This window comes from Salvelinus alpinus, chromosome 24 (assembly GCF_045679555.1).
Source record: "Salvelinus alpinus chromosome 24, SLU_Salpinus.1, whole genome shotgun sequence".
NCBI classification, from domain to species: Eukaryota; Metazoa; Chordata; class Actinopteri; order Salmoniformes; family Salmonidae; genus Salvelinus; species Salvelinus alpinus.
The window spans coordinates 17,733,897-17,748,588 of NC_092109.1; positions in this window are offsets into that span (position 1 = coordinate 17,733,897).

Consider the following 14,692-nt stretch of genomic DNA (forward strand, 5'->3'; position numbering starts at 1 on the left):
TACCACTGCATTGAATGTTATGTATCAGAGATCTCTTTGATAAGGAACCACGATAAAATGAGTTAAGCAGATTAGTAGCTGAACATTGCGCTTTGATGAATGGGAATGAGGAATGAACAACACACGAATTAATCACTCCAATGCCCTTTTTATTAGATGGGTCATAAGAAGAGGAAGTCATCTCTTTATCACCTAGGTAAGAAATCTAGAAAGCTGACTCAACTTCTCTTTACGAAAATGAAATGTCAGCGCTCAGATTGTATAGGCCTAAAATATGATCATTATTTATAACCACAGTATTTATAACTTATTTTATCCCATCACGGATAACAAATAATTGTATGAGCCTTCTCGCAAGACAATGAGGCAGTCTTATCAACCTTATAGTCACACACATTTATTACAGCTTTCTGTTTGTTCCTTTTACATTGTACATTGCAATGACATGCTAGCGACGAAATGGAATCGGCCTGTTTATTTTTAGAAGGCCTATGCATATCTCTTGGATATTATCTTTATAGGTTTAGGCTAGAGATGATTTGCTATATGATAGATATTCTCTGAAGAGGGACTAGCTAGGCTACAGTTAAATACATGTTAAATACATTTGTTTTTAAATACAGGGATTCATAGACTACTAACTAGCCTACTTCTTTCTTAGAAGAATCTGAAGAAAGACACAACAAAGTAGGTTTATGGGAACTATTTGATGACAAAAAGGTGAGAAATAAGGCTTATGACGATGGTGCACGATATTTGGTGGAGCTTGCACTTTTAAATGCTTTGAAGAGTAATCTTCAAAATATATTTGAACTCTACCATAAACAATAAAAAAAGTATTTTATTGGAACGAAAGTAAAGTAATTGCAACAACTCTACATAATATGCTAATTGTGCAGCACTGATTGGGAAAACAGAAGTATGCTTCAATAGGGTTTTTAGCTGCATATTTTATTTGTACCTAGTATATTTGATATTGGCATTTTATGGAAATAAATGTAACCTTTTGAAAATTTTGTTTTTAAAATTATTATCTGGCACATAGACCAGATAAAACATAAATGAACAATGTTTTAGCAATTGTATTCAATAGCTTACAATGTATTAGTACAATGTATTAGCTATTGACAATGTATTAACAATTAATACAATTAACAATGTATTAGCTATTGTATTTAATACAATTAACAATTAATACAATTAAGAATGTATTAGCTATTGCATTCAATACAACTAACAATGAACAACTAATATATTTAACAATGCATTAGCTATTAACATTATATTAGCTATTGTATTCAATAGCTTGTTAGGTTACAGATTTGATTTAATTTTATGGAAATGTTGTTCTTTATTAACATCTGGCATATACACCAGATAAAACATTAATTAAGATTACAAATGTATTTTGTATAGCTTGTCTTGTGTTGGACTATATCAAATCAATTATATTTCTGGAAAAGAACAATCTGCAATAGTTGATATTCTACTACTGTTCAGTGGACATTTCGAATTTAAGTGAAACCAATTATTCAACCACGGTCAATAAAAACAGATTTTAGGCCTAATTGTGATACAGGTATGGACTGAGCCAAGGCTACAATAAAGTGATACAATTAGCTCAATAAATACTGTTTTATGAGATCTACCGTGAGCCTATTGTTTCAACTTAGGCCCACCTCATGCAGAGGCCGGCACATGTAGCCAACACCCTGATCTGAACGGGTTTGGCTTTGGATCCATTTATTATCGGATCTGTCCAGCAGGGGGAAATGTGTGGCTAAGAATCAACAATCTAATGAGCAGTCAGTCGCTAAACTGAAATAACTGTTCTGTTCATATTGGAATCTTGATGAATTTTTACTAAGCATTATTAATCCTCTCTGATGACGTGAGTTAATTTATAGAGCGAGAGAAAGAGATCTGTGTGTGTGTTTATTGGAAGTAGTGAGGGGTTCAGGGGGATTATGAAAACTGCTACAGTGCTATAATGTGCGCTGGTGAACTGACCAACACTTATTTAAAATGTGTTAGATTGCCATCAACAGGACCAATTGTGTGCAGCATTAGTACTGTAGTTGGTGAGTGTGTAGCAGTGTATAGGGGCCTCTAGAAGCCCATTATCATCAGCTCCATGAAGGGCTCATATTGGACATGTAAAGGCAATGTGAGGCAGAGAGGGACACCTCATTCTGTGTCAGTGACTTGAGCTCCAGACTGATTGCCTAATTAATTGGCAGGGATGTTGATCGCTGTGAATTAGTTAGCAAAATAGATGAGCCCCGAGCAACAGCAATGAAACGGGGGTGTGGGAGTGTGGGGGTGTGGGAGTGTGTGTTGGGGGAGGGGGGAACAGGCCCAGACTTTTGTGCTTCTAAGGAGAAAAGAAGCGTGTGTGTCTGTGTTAGAGCCGGCTAGGAAACAAAGAGGCTGTCAAATATTAAAGGGCTTTCCAGTGGCCCCTGCGTCAATAGAATAATGGAGATAATTATCCCCGGTGCGGAGGAGAGCCGCCAATTGAAACAGGGCCCTTTGATAGGAACTTAAATTCAGTTAGGCTGCTATTTGATTAAGATTCAGTTGGAATGGAGCGGTGTGAGTGAGTGAGTGAGTGAGTGAGTGAGTGAGTGAGTGAGTGAATGAGTGAGTGAGTGAGTGAGTGAGTGAGTGAGTGAGTGAGTGAGTGAGTGAGTGAGTGAGTGAGTGAGTGAGTGAGTGAGTGAGTAAGTGAGTGAGTGAGTGAGTGCGTGCGTGTGTGTGTCAGCCCCAGTCTTTAAGTCCTATTAAAATAATCCCTGCTACGTTACTGTTGCCAGAATTATGCATGTTTTAAAATACAGAATGTCTATGATATTTATGGTTCACGTACTCTGGTCAATTGACCAAGGTCAAGGGTCAATGTGTAGGCTAAATGCAAATTGCCCATAGTTCATGTAATAGATTTACGTTGACGCTGACATATAATATTCATTACTATCACTAATGGTTCCTCTAGTTATTAACTGAGCTAATATCACGGTGCCCCATGTCATGACTCTGTAGAAAGCTGAAATTCAAGAGCTGAGACACATTTAACTACATGTCTGTCCTCAACCCCAGAGAACATAGTGTCTTTCTTTGCCTTAGAACAGTTACAAGGCTACAGATTTCTCTATATGTAGTTTGCAAACAGGGTGCTGTAAGCTTGCCCTTTACTTAGTGACTCAGATAGCAACCACTCTCCTCTATGCCCAGTGTGCCCATTCTCAGTCCTAACAGTCCTGCCAATTGCCCTCACTTAATGACTCAACAACCTTTTACGGCATCAGACACAGTCTATAACTACAGTGTTTAATTGCTAAATCGTAATTAATTTCGCCACTATGGCCTATTTATTGCCTTACATCCCTAATCTTACTTCATTTGCACACACTCTATATAGACTTTTTCTATTGTGTTATTGACTGTACGTTTGTTTATTCCATGTGTAACTCTGTGTTGTTGTTTGTGTCGCACTGCTTTGCTTTATCTTGGCCAGGTCACAGTTGTAAATGAGAACTTGAATATAACCCATAATCTATAGCCCCCAGAATGCACAATTGACATGTATAGGACTGGGAGGAATATGATGATTGTAGCAGTAGCACAGCTGATAGTGTCTGCAGTCTGGCCAAAATCTGGTAAGTGGTGTTTAGAGTGTCTAGTGCTTCTTTGAGACACTGGTCGGAATCCTTGTTTTCCGATTTGGTCCTGCCGTACATACCTACACGTACGCTACGGTCACAAGACGCAGGCCTCCTAATTGTCCCTAGAATTTCTAAGCAAACAGCTGGAGGCAGGGCTTTCTCCTATAGAGCTCAATTTTTATGGAATGGTCTGCCTACCCATGTGAGAGACGCAGACTCGGTCTCAACTTTTAAGTCTTTACTGAAGACTCATCTCTTCAGTGTGTCATATGATTGAGTGTAGTCTGGCCCAGGAGTGTGAAGGTGAACGGAAAGGCTCTGGAGCAACGAACCGCCCTTGCTGTCTCTGCCTGGCCGGTTCCCCTCTCTCCACTGGGATTCTCTGCCTCTAACCCTATTACAGGGGCTGAGTCACCTGCTTACTGGTGCTCTTTCATGCCATCCCTGGGAGGGGTGCGTCACTTGAGTGGGTTGAGTCACTGACGTGATCTTCCTGTCTGGGTTGGCGCCCCCCCTTGGGTTGTGCCGTGGCGGAGATCTTTGTGGGCTATACTCGGCCTTGTCTCAGGATGGTAAGTTGGTGGTTGAAGATATCCCTCTAGTGGTGTGGGGGCTGTGCTTTGGCAAAGTGGGTGGGGTTATATCCTTCCTGTTTGGCCCTGTTCGGGGGTATCATCGGATGGGGCCACAGTGTCTCCTGACCCCTCCTATCTCAGCCTCCAGTATTTATGCTGCAGTAGTTTATGTGTCGGGGCTAGGGTCAGTTTGTTATATCTGGAGTACTTCTCCTGTCTTATCCTGTGTCCTGTGTGAATTTAAGTATGCTCTCTCTAATTCTCTCTTTCTCTCTCTCTCTCGGAGGACCTGAGCCCTAGGACCATGCCTCAGGACTACCTGGCATGATGACTCCTTGCTGTCCCCAGTCCACCTGCCCGTGCTTCTGCTCCAGTTTCAACTGTTCTGCCTGCGGCTATGGAACCCTGACCTGTTCACCGGACATGCTACCTGTCCCAGACCTGCTGTTTTCAACTCTCTAGAGACAGCAGGAGCGGTAGAGATACTCTTAATGATCGGCTATGAAAAGCCAACTGACATTTACTCCTGAGCTGCTGACTTGCTGCACCCTCGACAACTACTGTGATTATTATAATTTGACCATGCTGGTCATTTATGAACATTTGAACATCTTGGCCATGTTCTGTTATGATCTCCACCCGGCACAGCCAGAAGAGGACTGGCCACCCCTCATAGCCTGGTTCCTCTCTAGGTTTCTTCCTAGGTTTTGGCCTTTCTAGGGAGTTTTTCCTAGCCACCATGCTTCTACACCTGCATTGCTTGCTGTTTGGGGTTTTAGGCTGGGTTTCTGTACAGCACTTTGAGATATCAGCTGATGTAAGAAGGGCTATATAAATACATTTGATTTGATTCGATTTGAATCTCCACGAAGGCCGAGACCGTAGCCGCAACATCGCCCGTGCAACAAAAAAAACTGCAATAGATTGGCTAGTGAAACGCACAGTTTGCTGATTGGACCAGCAAACTGTCAATCAACACAGATCAGATGAGTTTTGGAACATATTGCTGATTCTTTTGGAGAGCTATAGAATCGTAGGCACAAATTGTAGGGAGAGAAGATTGCCAGAATGAATAAATATGCAGCTCCAAAAATGTTTGATGTTCAAGAATATTAACTGTTTACTTTGCAAGCTCACCAGCAATGGGGCATCAAGCAACAATTACTAGCACAAGCCTACTGCTCTTTTAGGAGGCCTTTGACAAAATAGCTTGAAATTGATAATTACTTATTAAGTTTGCATTTGGAATATGTTGTTTAAATGATTTATTACTGTGGGCCTCTCCACTTGCTCTCCAAACTTCAGCCAATGGAGAGCGATTTGTTCTCTTGTTTAAATGCTTGTTGTTGCTTTCTTTCACACGTTTAAATGCATAGGATACATGGTAAATAAATATACCATCTAATCCTAATTGCTAGCAGTCAATCATTACATCCACATAATGTTTATTCCAACACTTAGACATTTCTGCTTCATGTTTGATACAATGGATCACCAAGACCAGTAAATAAATGTACACTCTGAGCACGTCAACCTGCCTTGCCTTCTGCTGATGTCATGCCCTTACGACTGCTACAAGGACCCTATTTTACAATTACATCATCAATTACATTTTGTAGACAAAATAATGAAAAGGGTTGTCTGGTAGCCTCAATAAATAGATACAAAATTTGTAGTTGAACATGTCATTGCATGTATAGATAATTTTTTTTACTTGACTTGTGACTTAACTTGAGAACTTGTGACTGGACCAAACTTGACTTGCTCTTAGAATGTACGACTTGGACTCGACCCGTTCTACTTGGGACTCGACTTGAGACTCGGATCTTGTGACTTGAGACTTGCTTGTGACTTGAATAATAGTAATTTGGTCCCAATTCTGTTACATATATAATTGTCTAGGGGTGGATCGGACATTATACATTTTTTCCATTATGTTCCATAGAGAACAGAGAACACGGTTCTGAGAAAACACAGCAGGAATGCGACAATCTTAGGGAGGAAATTGCAGGGAAATAATAGGTATGAGAAATAGGTGTTCCTCTCCTTCAGTACATCCAGAATCCTATGGACCATAATTATGGGTAATTACAAGTATTGACAGATGGTATTGTAAGGCAGTGGTATTATTTTCTTTGTACTCTTTTAATATATTTAAAATACAAAATTGATGAAAATTAGCCTTTGTATGTCGTGCTGCTCTCCAAACTACTGCTGGTTAGAAGTTGATCATAGCAGATCTATGCATTTTCAACCTGGACTCAAGGGTAGACATAACATAGTAAATGTAAATCTGGGACTCTCCAATTAGTATCATATGTTATGTTTCTTATGTTATGTATTCATTTGTGGATGTCCATTACCCATTTCGTATGATATGTTGCGAATTACAATTTATATGATATGTTAAAAATTGCAATTTGTTTTGGCATATGTTGGCTAGATGGCTAATGCAAACATTAGCTAGGTGGCTTAAGTTAACTAGGCTCGGGGTCAGGGTTAAGGTTAAGGTTTGTACTTCAAATCAAATCAAAGGTCATTTGTCACATGTGCTGAATACAACACCTTACCGTGAAATGCTTACTTACAAGCAGTTAACCAACAATGCAGTTCAAGAAATAGAGTTAAGAAAATATTTACTAAATAAACTAAAGTAAAAAATTAATACAATCAAAAAGTAATACAATAAATGTACATAACAATAACGAGGCTATATACAGGTCAATGTGTGGGGTACAAGTTAGTCGAGGTAAATTGTAAAGTGACTATGCATAGATAATAAAAAGTAGCAGCAGCGTAAAAACAAAGGGGGGGGGTCAATGTAAATAGTCAGGTGGCCATTTGATTAGTTTAGTTGTTCAGCAGTCTTATGGCTTGGGGGTAGAAGCTGTTAAGGAGCCTTTTGTTCCTAGATTTGGCGCTTCGGTACCGCTTGCCGTGCGGTAGCAGAGAGAACAGTCTATGACTTGTGTGACTGGAGTCTTTGAAGATTTTTTGGGCCTTACTCTGACACTGCCGAGTATATAGGTCCTGGATGTCAGGAAGCTTGGCCCCAGTGATGTACTAGGCCGTACTCACTACTCTCTATAGCGCCTTCCGGTCAGATGCAGAGCAGTTTCCATACCAGGCGGTAATGTAACCGGTCAGGATGCTCTCGATGGTGCAGCTGTAGAACTTTTTGAGGATCTGGGGACCAATGCCAAATCTTTTCAGTCTCCTGAGGGGGAAAAGGTGTTGTCGTGCCCTCTTCACAACTGTCTTGGTGTGTTTGGACCAGTTTGTTGGTGATGTGGACACCAAGGAACTTGAAACACTCGACCCACTCCACTTCAGTCCCGTCGATGTTAATGGGGGCCTCATGGCTACCAACGTGAGTGCTACGGGGCAGAAGTCATTTAGGCAGGTTACCTTCTCTTTCTTTGGCACAGGGACTATGGTGGTATGCTTGAAACATGTAGGTATTACAGACTTGGTCAGGGATGTTGAAGATGTCAGTGAAGACACTTGCCAGTTGGTCCTGGTAATCTGTATGGCCCCACGGCCTTGTGAATGTTGACCTGTTTAAAGGTCTTGCTCACAAGACCTTGGGGCTCCCAAGTGGAGCAGTGAACTAAGGCACTGCATCTCAGTGCAAGAGGTGTCACTACAGTTCCTGGTTCAAATCCAGGCTGTTTCACATCTGGCTGTGATTTGGAGTCCCATAGGGCGGTGCACAATTGGCCCAGCGTCATCCGGGTTTGGCCCGGGGTAGGCTCTCATTGTAAATAAGAATTTTTTCTTAACTGAAATTAAAAGAGAGCGTGATCACGCAGTTGTCTGGAACAGCTGGTGCTCTCATGTATGCTTCAGTGTTGCTTGCCTCGAAGCGAGCATAAAATGCATTTAGCTCGTCTGGTAGGCTCGCGTCACTGTGCAGCTCGCGGCTTGATTTCCCTTTGTAGTCCGTAATAGTTTGCAAGCCCTGCCACATCCGACGTGCGTCAGAGCCGGTGTAGTAGGATACTATCTTAGTCCTGTATTGACGCTTTGCATGTTTGATGGTTTGTTGGAGGGCAAAGCGTCCGGATTAGTGTCCTGCTCCTTGAAAGCGGCAGATCTAGCCCTTAGCTCGGTGCGGATGTTGCCTGTAATCCATGGCTTCTGGTTGGGATATGTACTTACGGTCACTTAGGTTAAAGTGTTAAGGTTAGGGGAAGGATTAGCTAACTTGCTAAGTAGTTGCAAAGTACACTACATGAACAGTTATTGTGCTGACGTTGCTTCCAGAGGCAGTTTGGAACTCGGTAGTGAGTGTTGCAACCGAGGACAGATGATTTTTACTCGCTACACGCATCAGCACTCAGTGGTCCCATTCTGTGATCTTGTGTAGTCTACCACTTTGCTGCTGAGCCGTTGTTGCTCCTAGACGTTTCCACTTTACAATAACAGCTCTTACAGTTGACCGTGGTAGCTCTAGCAGGGCAGACATTTCATGAACTGACTCCTATGACGGTGCCACGTTGAAAGTCACTGAGCTCTTCAGTAAGGCCATTCTACTGCCAATGTTTGTCGATGGACATTGCATGGCTGTGTGCTCGATGTTATACATCTGTCAGCAACAGGTGTGGATGTAATAGGCGAATCCTCTAATTCAAAGGGGTGTCCACATACTTTCGTACATGTGGTGTATCTAAAAAGTAGTAAGTAGTTGCAAAGTTGCTATTTAGCTGAAATGCTAAAGTTATGAGATACGAACACGGAACCTTTTGGTTGCTAGACATTCGCATTATACACCGACCCATCCAGCCCGTCCAACCATCCTACTTTCGTTTTTGCCATAAAACATGCAGCTCAACTGGGCGGCTGCTAATTTTGACAAGCAATTTGAAATAAATTAAACATATGAATTTTATTTGGCATATTCTAACATCTCAATTAATGCCATTTACTAAAATGATCATGTGGTTTTCATTGTCACACTTTTTTAAACAAACATTCAAGGATGGTTGAAAACCATGAGGTGAACGTAAGCAAAACCGAACCTCATTAATCACATTTTCACTACTAATTGTGTATAAAATGGGAAATTACGAGAATTTAAATGTTGTTGACCTCTAAAACATAATTTTGTAATGATGAAATGATTAAAATGTTGTATTATAATTTTAGGGACTCTTGAAAAATATCAGGTGGTTGAGTTACCCATTATAGGAATGCAATTTAGCCAAAGCTAGTTATAATGGACAATGGAGAAATATTGTAATAGATTTACATACACTAAGTTGACATACACTAAATGTGCCTTTAAACAGCTTGGAAAATTCCTGAAAAAGATGTAATGGCTTTAGAAGCTTCTGATAGGCTAATTGACATCATTTGAGTCAATTGGAGGTGTACCTGTGAATGTATTTCAAGGCCTACCTTCAAACACAGTGCCTCTTTGCTTGACATCATGGGAAAATCAAAAGAAATCAGCCAAGACCTCAGAAGTTTTTTTTTAGACCTCCACAAGTCTGCTTCATTCTTGGTAGCAATTTCCAAATGCCTGAAGGTACCACATTCATCTGTACAAACAATAGTATGCAAGTATGAACACCATGGAACCACGCAGCCGTCATACCACTCAGGAAGAAGACGCGTTCTGAGATGAACCTACTGTGGTGCAAAAAGTGTAAATCAATCCCAGAACAACAGCAAAGAACCTTGTGAAGATGCTGGAGGAAACGGGTACAAAAATGTCTATATCCACAGTAAAACGAGTCCTATATCGACATAACCTGAAAGGCCGCTCAGCAAGGAAGAAGCCAATGCTCCAAACCGCCATAAAAAAGCCAGACTACGGTTTGCAACTGCACATGGGGACAAAGATTGTACTTTTTGTAGAAATGTCCTCTGGTCTGATGAAACAAAAATAGAACTGTTTGAACATAATGACTATTGTTATGTTTGGAGGAAAAAGGGGGAGGCTTGCAAGCCGAAGAACACCATCCCAACCGTGAAGCACGGGGGTGGCAGCATCATGTTGTGGGGGTGCTCTGCTGTAGGAGGGACTGGTGCACTTCACAAAATAGATGGCATCATGAGGAATGAAAATTATGTGGATATATTGAAGCAACATCTCAAGACATCAGTCAGGAAGTTAAAGCTTGGTCACAAATGGGTCTTCCAAATGGACTATGACCCCAAGCATAGTTCCAAAGTTTTGGAAAAATGTCTTAACCCTTTAACTGGCACAGTTTACATGACATAAAATGTTCTAGATAACGCATCGCAAACTTCTCAACCAGGCGGTTGAGTTGCCCAATTAGGGTAAACTAATTTTCTATTGGAATTTGCATAGACTTTTTAAATCATCCAAAAAATGAAACATTAATTAACATTATGTCTGCTTCCGTTACTTATAATTGAAGACTAGCCTAGTTAAATGACTTCCTATAAAAATGAATAAAATATAATATATCTGTGTGTCAAAATATGAATATTCAAATACACAGTTGAAGTCAGAAGTTTACTCAGTTTTTCACAATTCCTTACATTTAATCCAAGTAAGAATTCCCTGTCTTAGGTCAGTTAGGATCACCACTTAATTTTAAGATTGTGAAATGTCAGAATAATTGTAGAGAGAATGATTTACTTCAGATTTTATTTCTTTCACCACATTCCCAGTGGGTCAGAAGTTTACATACACTCAATTAGTATTTGGTAGCATTGCCTTTAAATTGTTTAACTTGGGTCAAACGTTTCGGGTAGCCTTCCACAAGCTTCCCAAAATAAGTTGGGTGAATTTTGGCCCATTCCTCCTGACAGAGCTGGTGTAACTGAGTCAGGTTTGTAGGCCTCCTTGCTCGCACACACTTTTTCAGTTCTGCCCACACATTTTCTATAGGTTTGAGGTCAGGGCTTTGTGATGGCCACTCCAATACCTTGACTTTGTTGTCCTTAAGTAACCTTCTGTCTTATGTAACCATACCACACGTAACATATCATTCTAATTTGAGTGTTATGGATTTACATTTACTATCTTACGTCTAGTCTGAGATCAGGCTGGCATTTTCGATAAAGCAGCCTCATTTGTGCAGAGAATTACTAATCTCCCTGGCACTGTCAGTCAAGGTCATCACATAGATCATTAATACCTGCATTAAACAATGTTCTGATGTGGAACCACAGGTTCCAGCCGAGCGGAGCAGGGGCAGCCCAAGCCCTGTCAACTCCTGATGAGTGTGCTGCTGGGAGGGACTGGCCCGGGTGATGGCTGCCTCTGATAATGCCTGTCACCGTGACCATGAGGGGGTCCTCTCTTACACCTTAAGGCTCTCTGGATGCCAGCTGAGGGGACAGGTGACGGAGACTGTTGAAGTGGTTGGTAACAAGAGGGATTTTAAGGACTGTATGATTTGATGAAATATGATATGTGTGTGTGTATTTGTTTGTGCATGCGTGCGTGCATCTGTTAGGGCTTTTGTGTGTGCAAGCATATGTGCAGGTGCACATGAGTTTCTATGTAAAGTATGAGTGCATCTCAGCTGCAGGTCTCACTCCAGTAGTTTTTCAATTCTCACACTGTGAACTCTCCTCTGACCACAGCTGCCCATCCCTCCAGCCCCACTACAGCCAGCACACCTGGCCCCTCCTCTCCTCTGACCACAGCTGCCCATCCCTCCAGCCCCACTACAGCCAGCACGCCTCACCCCTCCTCTCCTCTGACCACAGCTGCCCATCTCTCCAGCCCCACTACAGCCAGCACGCCTGGCCCCTCCTCTCCTCTGACCACAGCTGCCCATCTCTCCAGCCCCACTACAGCCAGCACACCTGGCCCCTCCTCTCCTCTGACCACAGCTGCCCATCCCTCCAGCCCCACTACAGCCAGCACGCCTGGCCCCTCCTCTCCTCTGACCACAGCTGCCCATCCCTCCAGCCCCACTACAGCCAGCACGCCTCACCCCTCCTCTCCTCTGACCACAGCTGCCCATCCCTCCAGCCCCACTACAGCCAGCACGCCTGGCCCCTCCTCTCCTCTGACCACAGCTGCCCATCCCTCCAGCCCCACTACAGCCAGCACGCCTGGCCCCTCCTCTCCTCTGACCACAGCTGCCCATCCCTCCAGCCCCACTACAGCCAGCACGCCTCACCCCTCCTCTCCTCTGACCACAGCTGCCTCCAGCCCCACTGAACCACACACACCTCCAGCCCCACTACAGTCAGCACGCCTGGCCCCTCCTCTCCTCTCTATGCTTATCACAGTGATGGATGTCCCTAAACACACACACTTTCAGCACTTTCAGCAACCCAGCAAACATGACAACTGCATCAGGCCAGTTAACCCAGGACAATCACACATCAATGATGTTTTAGCTCATCATCCTCTAGAGCCCTTGAGGTTTATTTTCAACATGAAATGTAGCTACGTCTTCCATTTCCATTAAATGTACATGTTGAAATGCTTCTGTTTCCCAGCTAGCCAGAGTTTAGGCTGTCTCTTGGGAGAGAGTAGCGCATAGTAGTGTTCAGTACATTTGGAGCTTATGGCCCCTTTCTCTCTTACGCAAGCTGTCACAAACAAGGGATAATGGCAGTTCTGTTACTCCTTTCTCTACCAAGCCAGCTTCTGTTCTCTTCATATCTCCACACAGCTGTGCCCTTGGAATATAGTAACATAACAGGATGGACTCAAGAACTGTGGTCACTCTCAGAGGCTCTTTGTCTTATGCCGTGTGACCAAGTTACTCAGAAGCAAAGATGATTGGAAACAATCCTCAAGTGTATCTCTATCCCATGTCCTTGACTACACGTCTAGACCAGCTGCTGGGAGTGAACGTGGAAGAGAGGAACCATCCTTTCTCAGAAGCACAGCATTGGCTCTATAGAAATGGCGTACTATTGTTAAGCATATAATTGTTAACTATTAATATTAAACAAAACAGGTAAATACATAATTTTTCTCTCACACACCATCCCACCTCCCTACAAGCCAGTGCAGTCTCTTGTAGTATGGGGCTGATTGACAGAATGAGAGTGTTTCCCATGTGTTTCCCATGTGTTTTACATGCAGTTGGCCTCCTAGACAGCACAGTATATAGTCACTGGTTAACCACACTCCCTGGGGATCCCTCTTTGAATCTCTCTGAGCTGACTTTCTAGTTATAATAGCCCCATGTGAGTCTTATCTGATTCCTGATTCTCTGCAGGAGCTTTGCAGATGACTCTCGTTGAACCCGGAATCACTTGAGCAGTTTGCCAATCGCTGTGTGCTGTTCGCTGTTCGCGGTGTCGTATGGACCAATGAGTCATCGTGATTTTAGGAGGATCTTAGTTCTTTGTTTCATCTTTTTCCACACCTTGAAGAACTTTGCTGAACTCCTCAAGGTGTCTTTCCTGTTAAATATGTGATGTAGATCTCTGTTCATGTAACTGATAGAACTGGCTGACATTGATACAGGCCTTTTTTTCGAGACATCGCCAAGTGACGACAGATGAGCATGAATAAAAAATGTCAGCACTATGACATTTGCGATGATGAGGATGGAGGATCTCACCACCTCCACCCATCTATTTTTCAGTCGCTCAAAAAGGCAAATAGGTATGTGATCTCCAGGCAAGGAACTTCGCACACCAAGGTTGAAAAAGATTGTTTGCTGCCAGCTGAAAAGGGGTCCTTGGTGGGTATGTCTGTGTAACAGTATAACTTTAGACCGTCCCCTCGCCCCGACACGGGCGCGAACCAGGGACCCTCTGCACACATCAACAACAGTCACCCACGAAGCATCGTTACCCATTGCTCCACAAAAGCGGCGCTTGCAGAGCAAGGGGAACCACTACTTCAAGTCTCAGAGCAAGTGACGTCACCGACTGAAAGGCTGCTAGCGCGCACCACCGCTACCTAGCTAGCCATTTCACATCGGTTACATCTGGAAGTGTTGTTGAAAGTTTTTCTCTGTATGTCAGTCTTGGTTATGTCTCAAGACAAGTCGGTTACACAATCTTTTTAAGTTAGACAAGGATGACTACCCAAGTTCAGTGCATTTAAAGTGTAGACAAATGCACAAACACAAAATGTATGCTAGATAAGACTAAGTACACTACTCCATGAATGGACTCTGTAGTGAGAGGGATAGGTGCAACATCTAGAGAGCCAGGTGTAATGTTTGTTGGGTTTCTCCTTTGTTCAGATGAATCATCACTTCCCACCTGATGTCAAAGGTGTTTGTATCTGAAGAGTGCCATTTAAAGTGTTGATGGGGCAAACATATACTACTAAAGTTCTACCTTCCTCCAAGTGTCCAAAGATGAAAGGACCCAGCCTATTTCAAGATCAAAGAAGAGCCTTTTATTCCAACACTACACATCCCAAATGGAGAAACTTCCATCTGGAAAAAAAACTGTCCCTTTTGAACATTTTCAATACATATCAGCAAACGTGTGTGTGTCAAATCAAATGTTATTTCTCACATGCTTCGTAAACAACAGGTGTAG